This window comes from Trichechus manatus, unplaced genomic scaffold (genome assembly GCF_000243295.1).
Source record: "Trichechus manatus latirostris isolate Lorelei unplaced genomic scaffold, TriManLat1.0 scaffold00062, whole genome shotgun sequence".
Classification (NCBI taxonomy): domain Eukaryota; kingdom Metazoa; phylum Chordata; class Mammalia; order Sirenia; family Trichechidae; genus Trichechus; species Trichechus manatus.
Genome location: NW_004443998.1, coordinates 9,319,740 through 9,330,797, shown reverse-complemented (window position 1 = coordinate 9,330,797; position 11,058 = coordinate 9,319,740). Strand labels below are relative to the sequence as shown.

Here is an 11,058-nt window from a genome sequence, read left to right as displayed (position 1 = left end):
ATCTTAGTGCCAGAGTTTTACTTCCTGTTTATAATGATGTTGGTGCTAATTTATCCCCTGAAGTAACTTTTCATGTATTATTGGCATGGCTTATGCCAAAATGGCAACCATCTTTCTGTGTCTGTTCTTGTATTCATGTTGAATTTCTGTGTGTTATAAAGATACAAACACCTTTTGTAGTTTTGCCAAAACTAAAAAATAACTGAGCCTGAATGTGTTCAGTCCTCTAGATCTAACTACCAATTTACAGAAACACGTGGGACAAAGATACATTTTAAAGCAAAAGTAATCAGCAAAACCCAGGCTGTAGGAAACTATAGGATAAAGATACGGTTTCTTGACAAACGAATTACAAGGGAAAAGGAGGGGGAGGGGCACACAGCTATTTAATTTTGTCTAAGCACAGAAAAAAACCATGTCACTGTGTTACCCACAACATACCAAACATTTCTTCTCTTGGCCACAATGAGGAACTGCTGCTTCTTTACCAATTGCAGCTTTATCTTTGTTCTAGTCTCCTCTCTTTAGATAAACAATCATAGAATTGTCCAAGCTTTCTGTCAGCACCAAACCTGTTGCCAAGTGGAGTAAGTTCTGATTCAAGGTGACCCCATGTGTGTCAGAGTAGAACTGTGCTCCATCGGGTTTTCAATGGCTGATTTTTCGGAAGTAGACAGCCAGGACTTCGTTCCGAGGTGCCTCTGGATGTACTTGAACCTCCAACCTTTAGGTTAGCAGCTGAAAGTGTTTGCACTACCCAGGGACTCCTTCTAACAGCTCCCCTCCCTTAAATCCCCCAATCAAAACCCAGATCCTATAATAGATTCTTTCTAACACTGTCTTGCTGACACTCTCCATGGTTCCCCATGATGTGTGTTCCTCCCAGGCTTCAAGGAGTAATAAAACCCAATTTGTTTAACTGCAGGTGTGTTCCTGCCCTTAGGGCTTTGCCAGGACCTAAAAGATGTATCAACCAATGGCAGTGTATGAATTTTATTTTAAGCCTAATTTGAACAAATGAACAGTAGGAAAATAAATATGAGATAATGGGAAAAATCTGAACACTAACTGGATAATTGATACTAAGCAAATATTGATTTATCAAAGGTGGGTTAATAGTATTGTGGTCATTTAAAAAAGAATACTTATTTTTAGAGATACACGCTAACATATTTATGTACGAAACGATATGATGTCTAAGATTTCTTCAAAATAGTCCTTTGGGAGGGAAGAATGACGAATTAAGACTGTCAAAATGCCAGTAATTGTTAAAGCCCTTGGTAAAGGGGTGTTCTTTCTTTTGAATATGTTTGAGATTTCCCAAAGGTTTTTCTTTTTAAAATAATGTTAGGAAAGAACAGTATTGTAAGGTCAAAGAAAAGACCATAGCATGCACGCAAGAAGTTGCGGATGACTGTTCAGAGGACTGGGGTTCCTCTTCTATCTCCCACCACACCTGAAACTAAGCTGTCAAGAATAGGTGCTCTTAAGCGTCTCAGGCAGGTAAAACAAACAAAAAACCGTCAAGTCAGACTTATAGCGACCCTACGGGCAGAGCAGAACTGCCTCATAAGGTTTCCAAGGAGCGTCTGGTGGATTCGAACTGCCGACGTTTTGGTTAACAGCCAAATTCAGACAGATGTCTGAATTAATGATATTGGATGTAGAACCCAAATCTGCCGGGGGCTATAACTGATAGGTTCCTGACATTTTATCTGCTGTTCAGCCCCCTCCCTACCCCTCTGACCCCCTCGGAGGGTCTCCGCACAGATCCAAGACGGTGGGTCGGGACACTGAAACAGGTCGGTTCTTCCTCCCATGCGGCCGGCGCGGGCGCGGGCGCCGGGCCGCGCAGGCGCATTCTTTCTTCCCTGACCGACCTTGGCGGATCGCGCCTGCGCAGTGAGGAGCAGCTCGCGCCTCTAACTCGGCCGTGGGCTGGCTGCAGTCTCAGCGTGAGGGCGGTCGGAGTTGCTGGCTCGTTAAAGATGAGGTTTTTGCTTCTTCTCCTGATGGCGGTGTCGGCGGTGGTCCGGAGCGAGGCCTCGGCCAACCTGGGCGGCGTGCCCAGCAAGAGATTAAAGATGCAGTACGCCACGGGGCCGCTTCTAAAATTCCAGATTTGGTGAGTATGCCCGCCGGACCCCGTCCGCCCTGCCGCGCCTCTGGTCGGCGCTGCTCGCTACGCGAGGCCCCGGCTTCGCGGCCTGGCCGGCTTCGCCTCCCCTGGCCCCGAGAAACTGCGGCAGCGGCCTTCTGCAGCCTGCCTTCTCCGGGGCCCTTCCCTAGGACGGCCTGGGCGCCCTTCTTCCTCCTCACACACTTCTCTTTTGGCTCCTAGAATGGTGGGAGTGGGGAAGCAGGGCGCGAGAAGGTTAAAGGCGGCTAAGGCTAGGATGTGGGAGTACGGGCAGCACCGGGGACCGGTCGGCGGCGTCACGCCATAGCCACCCCGGCTGCGTGCGGAGGTGGGGATGAGTCTGCGCATCGTCGGCGGAGGAGCTCCAAGCGGTTGTCACCCAGTCGCTGTGCTCTCCCGTTTCCCCGGGGCTGTGCCGGGCGGCCTCGCAGCCCTGGTAGGAGAAGGCTCATTGCGGGAACCCGGGAGTGACGAGCGCCTTTTTCTCCACGACCTGCGGGGTGACTGTTGAGTCGGGGAGTGGGGTATCTGACAGCTGGAGGGCGCAGGAGGGGAGGAGAGATGGGGTCTAGGGAGCTTCTGGGTCTCGGTTGGCGATTTCCGAGTGTCAGAAAAGGAGCGCGTTGTGCCCGTGAACTTTGATGTTGCTCCCAAACCCCGGGTGTTCTATTCCCACCCCCCACCTCGCCTCCCCAGAATTGGCTGCTCTGGCGTCTCTTATCTACCTTTCAGATGTCTTCTTGTGCATTCAGAGAAATAAGCCCCCCTCCCCACCGATGGCAGAAACGGAATCCTTTACCCTAAAAGATGACGTTTTCTCAGGATGGGATAGTCAGATAGTAAATCTTTAGGACCCTGATAATTTGGACTATTGGTGTTGGCCATCATTGTATTTAAAATGAGCTTTTAAAACTTCATGTATCAACAGTGAAAAAATGAATCTTACAAAAGCAGTTTCTAATAACAGGCTATACCCCGTTGCCCTCGAGTCGATTCTGACTCATAGCGACCCTATAAGTATACTAAAATTTAGATTTTCTCCTTCTCCAACTAGCTTTTGCTTAATCTTTAAAGTTAAAAAATATCAGTTTAAGGTGACCTCTAAGCCAAAGAGTCAGAATAAGATGGTGAGATTTAATTTATAGAGTAAAAGCTAAAAAACCTTCCAACTTCTTCCTGATTTTTTTTTTAAAAAAAGCTCCCTGTAGTGTTTACTGTATGCCTGGCATATGTCATCTCATATAATAACACAAATGGGAGTTATGACTTGACTGTTCTGGGTTGGTTTGGTTGTTTTTTTGCTTTATTTTATTTTATTTTTTTTGTATCAGAAGGTGGTAATCATCTTACCAACCTATGAAGATTGATGCTTTTGGATTTAAGTAATTAAAACAAGACTGCGATTTCCAGGTTATATCATTTTTCGATTTTCTACTTTCCCATCTCTTGATTTCTCTTCTGTTTTTTTCAGATTACTCTTAGAGTTGCACTATTGGAATATTTGATGTGCCTTCCACAGAGAATATTCATAACAAGATTTTCAAAAGATGTAACCAAATGTAGGGAAGGGAATTCGGTGCTTCAGATTAAGCTTTTTAAAAAAGTTGTTAGTACTTTAGTTGACCTTTTTGTTTGTTTGTTTATTTGTTTTTGTTCAAGTACAGACCTATCCCAAAAGTGTAGTGCAGTTTTCTTCTGTAGTCACCGAGAGCATGCTACATAACAAGAGCTTCAGAGAGATAACTTTATTTATATGCCCTACCAAGTAAGATAAACTTGGCTATCTTTTGCCACTTGCCCCCTGCCCCCCAAGGATTGTCTCTGTATAACTCACTGGCATGCAGTTGATTCCTGCTGGATCCAGTAGATTCCGACTCATTGGGACCCTATAAAACTCACTGCCATCCAGTTGATTACTACTCATAGCGATCCTATAGGACAGAGTAGAACTGCCCCATAGAGTTTCCAAGGAGTGCCTGGTGGATTTGAACTGCTGATCTTTTGGTTAGCAGCCATAGCACTTAACCACTATGCCATCAGGGTCTCCTGTGACCCTATACTAAAGTGAATACTGGGTTTTTGGTTTTGGTTGAATCTCTTGGGCATTCACTTGCAGGTTTGTTTGGGAAAGGACAGGAAGCTGAGACTGTTGAAGATAAACGTGAACATTCTTTTCTACCTTTCAAAACTCTCCTATTTGAAATCTGAGCACTATAAAATGCAGTTTTTCATTAATCACCACTGTTAACAATGAAAAGAGAACTATTGTTATCTTCTTTTCAGTTGCTGTTGTCCCTTATTATGTTTTGCACAGGTACATTTTCTTCAAATAACTGAGTTCTGTCACATGGTAACTGTATTACTTCTGTAATTGCTAGTGAAACAAAATAGCAACACACCACACAAATGCAATTGAAGAGAGAGAGAATAAGCTTGAAGAATAGCCTAAAACAAACTTTCTTGTACTATATTCATGTATTTTTTTTTTCAATAAATATTCATTCAGTACCTGCTATGTGCCAGGGGCTAAAGATGTGATGAACAAGACAGATATGGCACCTCAGGGGGCCTGCAAAAACAGCACAGTATTATGCTGCATACCTGTCTGTGATTTATTATGTCAGTTGATTGAGCAGTAAGATTAAATGATTTTGATGACATTGATTTTATACTTGGGAAAAAATTTATCCTGCTTATTTGAAGTTTTAAACATTGAACAAAAAATGAAGTTTTCTAATCAAGGCTTAAAATAAAGTTCTCTTGTTACATTTTCCTTTCGTGTGATTTTTAGGTGCAAATGTATTCTATGAATTTGGGGTTATTGAGGACAGGGGTGCTTAGGTGAGAGGAAGTAGGCAGAGTGGGAATAGTTGAACTTACTAACCAGAAATCCTGGCAGCTGCCGCTTGCCATCCTATTTCTATGTATGCTTGCTTCATATGTGATTTAACATGTAGCCGTTTCTACAGTATTCAGTCAGTTGCAGTTTAAAGACATTACTGGTTACACTTCTTTACAGTTAATACTTGTTTTAACAGGTGACAGTTGATTCACTGAGAATAGATCAATTTAAATGAAGTTAAGATTTTAAAACAATCACAATATAGCAGAATTTTCCAATTTTTTGTTAATTTCAGAATCAACTGTTATAATTTTAGGGCAGCTAACTCCAGATTGGAATTTGAAGAGGTAAATAATTACAAAGACAGATTTTCATTTAAATGTATACCACCTCAGCCTTTGCTTTCATAGTATGGAGGTAAGAAAATAGGACTCAAGACTAATTTGGATACCAATACTGATTAAAATTCATAAAATGCTGAATTGAAGAGATCTGAGAAATACTGAATTATTGAGATCATGTTAGTTACTGTAGACTTAACCTGTTGCCGTTGAGTCAATTCAGACTCATAGCGACTCTTTAGGACAGAGTAGAACTGCCCCATAGGGTTTCCAAGGCTGTAAATCTTTAGGGAAGCGGACTGCTGCATCTTTCCCCTGTGGAGCCCTTGGTGGGTTCGAACCGCCGACCTTTTGGTCGGCAGCTGAGTGCTTAACCACTGTGCCCGCAAGGCTCCACCACACACTTAATGCTTACATGTTCACCAGAAATTTGAGTACCTACTACGTGCAGGCACTTTGCTTGGTGCTAAGAATTCAGTTCAGTGCTCTCAGGGACTTTACAGACCAGAGAAGAAAGCTGTTAATCTATGGACCACACACATGTAAAATTACAGTTGTGCTGTCTGCTGTGAAGGAACAGTATATAGTGGTATGAGAGAGACCTAGTCAGGGATCAGGGAACAATTCCTTGAGGAAATGAACTTTGAACTGAGGTTTGAAGGGTAAGTAAGACTTAGGTGTAGAGGTGAGAAAGAGCTTTCCAGGCGGTGGGAATAATATGTGCAGTGGTCTCGTAGAGGGAGAGAGCACAGCTTACTTGAGGCAGAGGCTACTGGTCTCAGAGACCACAGAGAGGATGGCACAGTCCCTACAAAGTCTAATAGGTCATGCTAAGGATTTTGGTCTGTAGCCTAAAGAACTGTAGAAACTCTTGAGTGCTTAGTGAAGCATGCGGTGGGCTGTGGGCATGCTGAGATCCGATTTGCATTGTATAAAGATCAGCTGGTTGTACTGTGTGGCGAACACATTCCGGGGCATAAAGAATAGATCTGGGGAAATCATTGAGGGCTGTTGCGGTTGTCTAGGCAAAGGTGATGGAGGTTGGAATGGAAAGATGATAATAGAAGTAGAGAGAAAAGGACAGGTTTGAGAGAGCCTTAGGAGGTAAACTAACCACCCTGGGCGATGGATTATATATCTGGGGGAGGGAGAGGCGGCACGTGTACCACCCAGAAGGAAAAAATGCTGCTGTTTAAACTATGACACACTAGTGATTGTAAAATAAACCTTGACTTTCCAGAGGTGCTAACTAAGTATGGAATAATGTGCTTCTTGGAATCATGAATTGCAGGAGTAAGTACCTTTAGAAGTTGGTCGAGAGTAGTTACAGAGCGTTACTAGAGAACAAAAAAATGGTGGCTGCTACATTTACCAATAGGTTAAATTTTTTAAATTCTGTGTTTGCATAGAATTTAGTCACCCATTTTGTTTTGTTACCTGTGGTACTTCTATTTTGTACTGTGAGGAGGTTTAAAGAAAAAAGTGAAGGCATGACTATGTGCCTATCTTTTCTTTCTTTGTCACTGAGGATTGTAGTTGGAGTGCTCCTGCTCCTCTGCTTGTCACCTTCCCTGCTCTCCAAAGAGAGAAATCATGTTCTCACGTGCTCTGCCTTAGCTGGGGGTGCAGCCTGGGACTGGAGAGGAAGCAGTCCTGCGTCTAGGGTTTAGCATTGCTGATTAATCAAGTTCTGGTCATGATGACGTACTGTTCTAAATTTTTGTTTATGCCTGCATTCTTTCCCCATGCTACTTGTTTTCCCCATTTTTGTTAGTTTTTAGGAAGATAGGAGTTAGTTTTTTACAATAAATTTTCAAAACCAATTATCTGGTAACAGTATGTAAACAGTATTTAAAGTAGAACAGAGTTTAAGTGTTCTAAAAGGTTTAAATAGAGGGCTCTAGAAACCCAGAGGACAGGAAGAGTCAGGCGGAGTTGGTGGGCTTTGTAAAAGAGGAAGTGCGGTCTTGAAGGGTGAGGGGAACTCTACCAGGAGACGTAGAGAATGGGCTTTTAGGACTGAACATGTGCAAATGAAGCATGAAATAGCATATAGGAGGGGAAGTGGACAGGAAGCCAGAAAAGCTCGAGTCAGATAGCCAGCTTCAAACACCTAGCAGTGTCTTTTACCTTTTACCAAGTGCTTACTGTTGTCATGAATGCTGTGCTGAGCACTCTGAGCCTTTGACAGCTTTCCTCTTTAAAAAAAAGGAAAGAAAATAGCTTTAATGGTTTCCTGGTTATGAACATAAATAAATGTAAAAATAATTTTAAAGGAAGCATAAGGAAGAAAGTAAACATTTATTGCTTGTAACCATCTATTAACGTTTTGATGAACTTCCTTCAAGATGACTGCGTACACAGACATACACTATATTATGTAATTTTACATAAATCAGTTCATAACTTGTATGCTTTTTTGTTTGTTTTATTTGCTTTTTTCCCTCCACTTTTTGTGTGAGTAGATACCTGCAGCAGCTGTAGTATTCCATAATATGGGTATGCCTTTCTTTTACCAACCTCTTAGTAGCTGACATTTAGTTTGGTCCTAATCTTTCACAAAATTGCAGTGCTGAGATGCATACCCTCAAAATCTTTGTGTATTTGTCCAATTATTTCCATAAACTAAATCTGTAAAAGTAAAATGTATGTCAGAGGTTATCAGATTTTAAATTTCAACATAGTCGAATTAGTTAATCCTCCTACTGTAAGATCATAGAATGTGTAGAGTCTGTGAAAATTTCTAGTTTTATTGCATTGTAATCAGAATGTGACATTTGCTGTTTCTGCTCATTGGATTTTCTGTGTAACCTAACATACAGATTGGTCAGTTTTTATAAATGTACTGTAGGCTCTCGTAAGTCATGTATCTTCTATAGGAAAAAAATCTCATCTATGAAATCCATCTTGTTAATGTTACTATTCAGATCCTATATAATTTTTGTTATTATTTTATCACGGATTCAGTTTTCCACAACATTAATGTTCTTCTTTAGGGCTTCAAAATATGTTTAATTTTGCTTTTGAGTTTTTTGGAAGTCCTTATCTTTTTTTTATCATCCTCTGTCTCTTGCAGACCATTTTTGGATGTAGGCGCTTGTTTTGAATCTTTTGGTTGTGGTTTCTGCTCTTCCTTTGGTTTCGTGACATTTTTTCCATAGTCCCTCAAGTTTTGTTTTTTTTTTTCTTTTCCTTCTTACTGTTTCTCAAACAAGAGTAAACAACTTCAGTTATCACCTGACAACTGTGTCATCTCCACTAAAATGTTGTCAGCTCCAAGAAAGCCGAAGTTTTTGTCTGTTTTGCTCACTGCTGTATCGCTAGAACAGTACCTGTCGTCGGTCAGTGTTTGTTCAGAAAAATGAATGGGTGTCCTGTGGTAATCCTCTGTGGTGGGCCCTGTGGTAGCCTATACCCCGTACCGTTAAATTACTGACTGGAGTACAGATTGATAGCTCCTGGTATAGCTCCTTTTTCGGATATGGTGTTGCCTGGTTGGTCTCTGCTTCAGCTTGGTAGCTGTTATGCATAGGATGTTATAGATGTCACACTTGAATTTTGAACATGCTATCAGCAGTCCTTTTGGCCCCGCCTCCATGATCTGCTGGTGGGGCTGGGTTACACTCCCCAGAATTCGTTGTGCTGTTGCCAGCCCCCTTCCTGCTGTCCTGATTGCCCGACACGCCCTTACAACTTACTCTGTTGGTGTTTTTCTTCCTTTTTTTCTTTTTTTAAACAGCCTCTGCCAGGATGTAGGAAGTTGGGGGTGGGAGCACCTATAGTACTTTGTCCACTTCACAGAAGCCAAAGGACAACTGCCTTGTTCTCGCTTTGGGATAGGCCTTAGATCTGTGAACTTTCAGATAGGAGTCTTCCTAAAGCAGAGTTCAGGTAATTTTTCTTAATCCTGCCCCCTCTGTGTGCTTTATAATGAATATCATTTTCTCCTAGATTTTGTCATTACACTCTCGGTTAGCGTCAATGGTGTATATATATTTTTAACCAACTGACTTTAAAAAAGTATGGTAAAATATATATGACACAGCATTTGCCAATTCAACGTTTTTCTCATGAACAGTTCAGTGACACTACATTTGTGTGGTATATTTTTGTCAATTTCTATAATTTCAGAATTTGAGTATTTGAGAGAAGCTATGAACCAAAATACCCATTAAAGATTTTTAGCAGTTTAATGTTTTAGAAAAGTAATCTCACTAGTAGAGAAAAATGAAAAGCAGGTTAAATGGTATCAAAGATTCCTATAGCGGTTGGTACAGGACTGAACATGGAACCCATCTGTTTTTATCCTGATTGATCTCTTCTTTGACATTGCAGTGCTGGCTTGAAGGTGGCTTAACCCATTTGTTAGGATTTGTCATTACAAACCTAGTGTTTGTACCACAACCACAACAGTCTTCCTTTGGAATGTTACTTGTTTCTTCACTTTGACAAGTGGTTAACTTGGGAAGCAGTTGTGTCACTGAGCAGAGGGACTTAACAACCATGACTTGGTTACCTTAGCACTACCAGTCCTAGATGTCACCCGTTTGCATCTTGGTGGCTAAGTCTAGTCTTAACATTAGCTAACATTAGATCGGTTTAGTAGTTGCTGTGAGTCATAATCGACTCGACGGCAACAGGTTAGGTTTTTTTTTTTCAGTCCATGTTTTATTTTTTTCCCATTTTCTAGTAGAAAGGATAGATTATTATTAAGAAAGGATAGAATACAGGTAGTTTAACATAAAAAGAAATACGATATATAAAGACCAGTTCAATGAGCCCTTTTGCTTTAACACTTGTGTTTATAATTCGTACTGTACTCCTTGATGGGCTTGCTTACATGTTAGCTTATAATTGTTCCCCAGGGTTTGCTCTACGTTTGTCTCTCTGAAACTAGATTGTAAACTCCTTTAGGAAAGGTAACTGAGTGATATGTTTTACTCATCTGAAGTGTCTCAGTGCTATTAACATTCTTCTGGTAATGGTGATAATAACCTACCTACAGATGTGTGTCACTTTCACATGCCTCACCTCATGTAGTGAAAACTGTTAACGCGCTTGGCTGCTAACCAAAAGTTTGGCAGTTCGAGTTCACCCTAGGGTGCTTCAGAGGAAAGACCTGGCAGTCTACTTTTGAAAAATCAGCCATTGAAAACCCTATGGAGCACAGTTCTACCCTGACACACATGGCATCACCATGAGTAGGAAGCAACTGGTTGTTTTTTATCTCAAGTGTGCCATATTTGTTGTATATTTCAGTCGTTCTCATTGTGCAAAAGTGGATATGTGATAAAAACCAAACCCATTGCCATCAAGTCAGTTCTAACTCACAGCGACCCTATAGGATAGAGTACAGCTGCCCCATAGGGTTTCTACAGCTGTAAATCTTTACAGAAGCAGACTGTCACCTGTCACATCTTTGTACCTTGGAGCGGCTGGTGGGTTTAAACGGCCAACCTTTTGGTTAGCAGCTGAACGCTTAACCACTGTGCCACCGGGGCTCTTGGGTATGTGATAAAGAAAGGTTAATTGACTTGACCATTGTCTTGTGGTTGGTCAGTTAGAGAGCTGATATACATATATGTATATGTATGTATTTATGCTTTTTTTTTCCCCCCCCACATTGCTCATTCTTTCTCCTCTAAAGATCCTTTGCTTTATTGAGGAGAACTGGACTTTGGAGTCTCATGTAATTTGGATTCTAATCCTGCTCTGTCACCTATTAGTTATAAGAC

General features: G+C 41.5%; 1 protein-coding gene across 1 annotated transcript in view; it reads left to right on the top strand.

Moving 5' to 3' along the window:
• The first annotated feature begins 1,913 nt into the window (after positions 1-1,913).
• Positions 1,914-11,058, top strand: part of SELENOT (selenoprotein T) — a 25,843-nt gene continuing 16,698 nt past the window's right edge. Inside the window, exon 1 of the mRNA XM_004379190.3 lies at positions 1,914-2,125. The gene's annotated coding sequence lies outside the window, so the exon portion shown is untranslated. The remainder of the gene's footprint in view (positions 2,126-11,058) is intronic.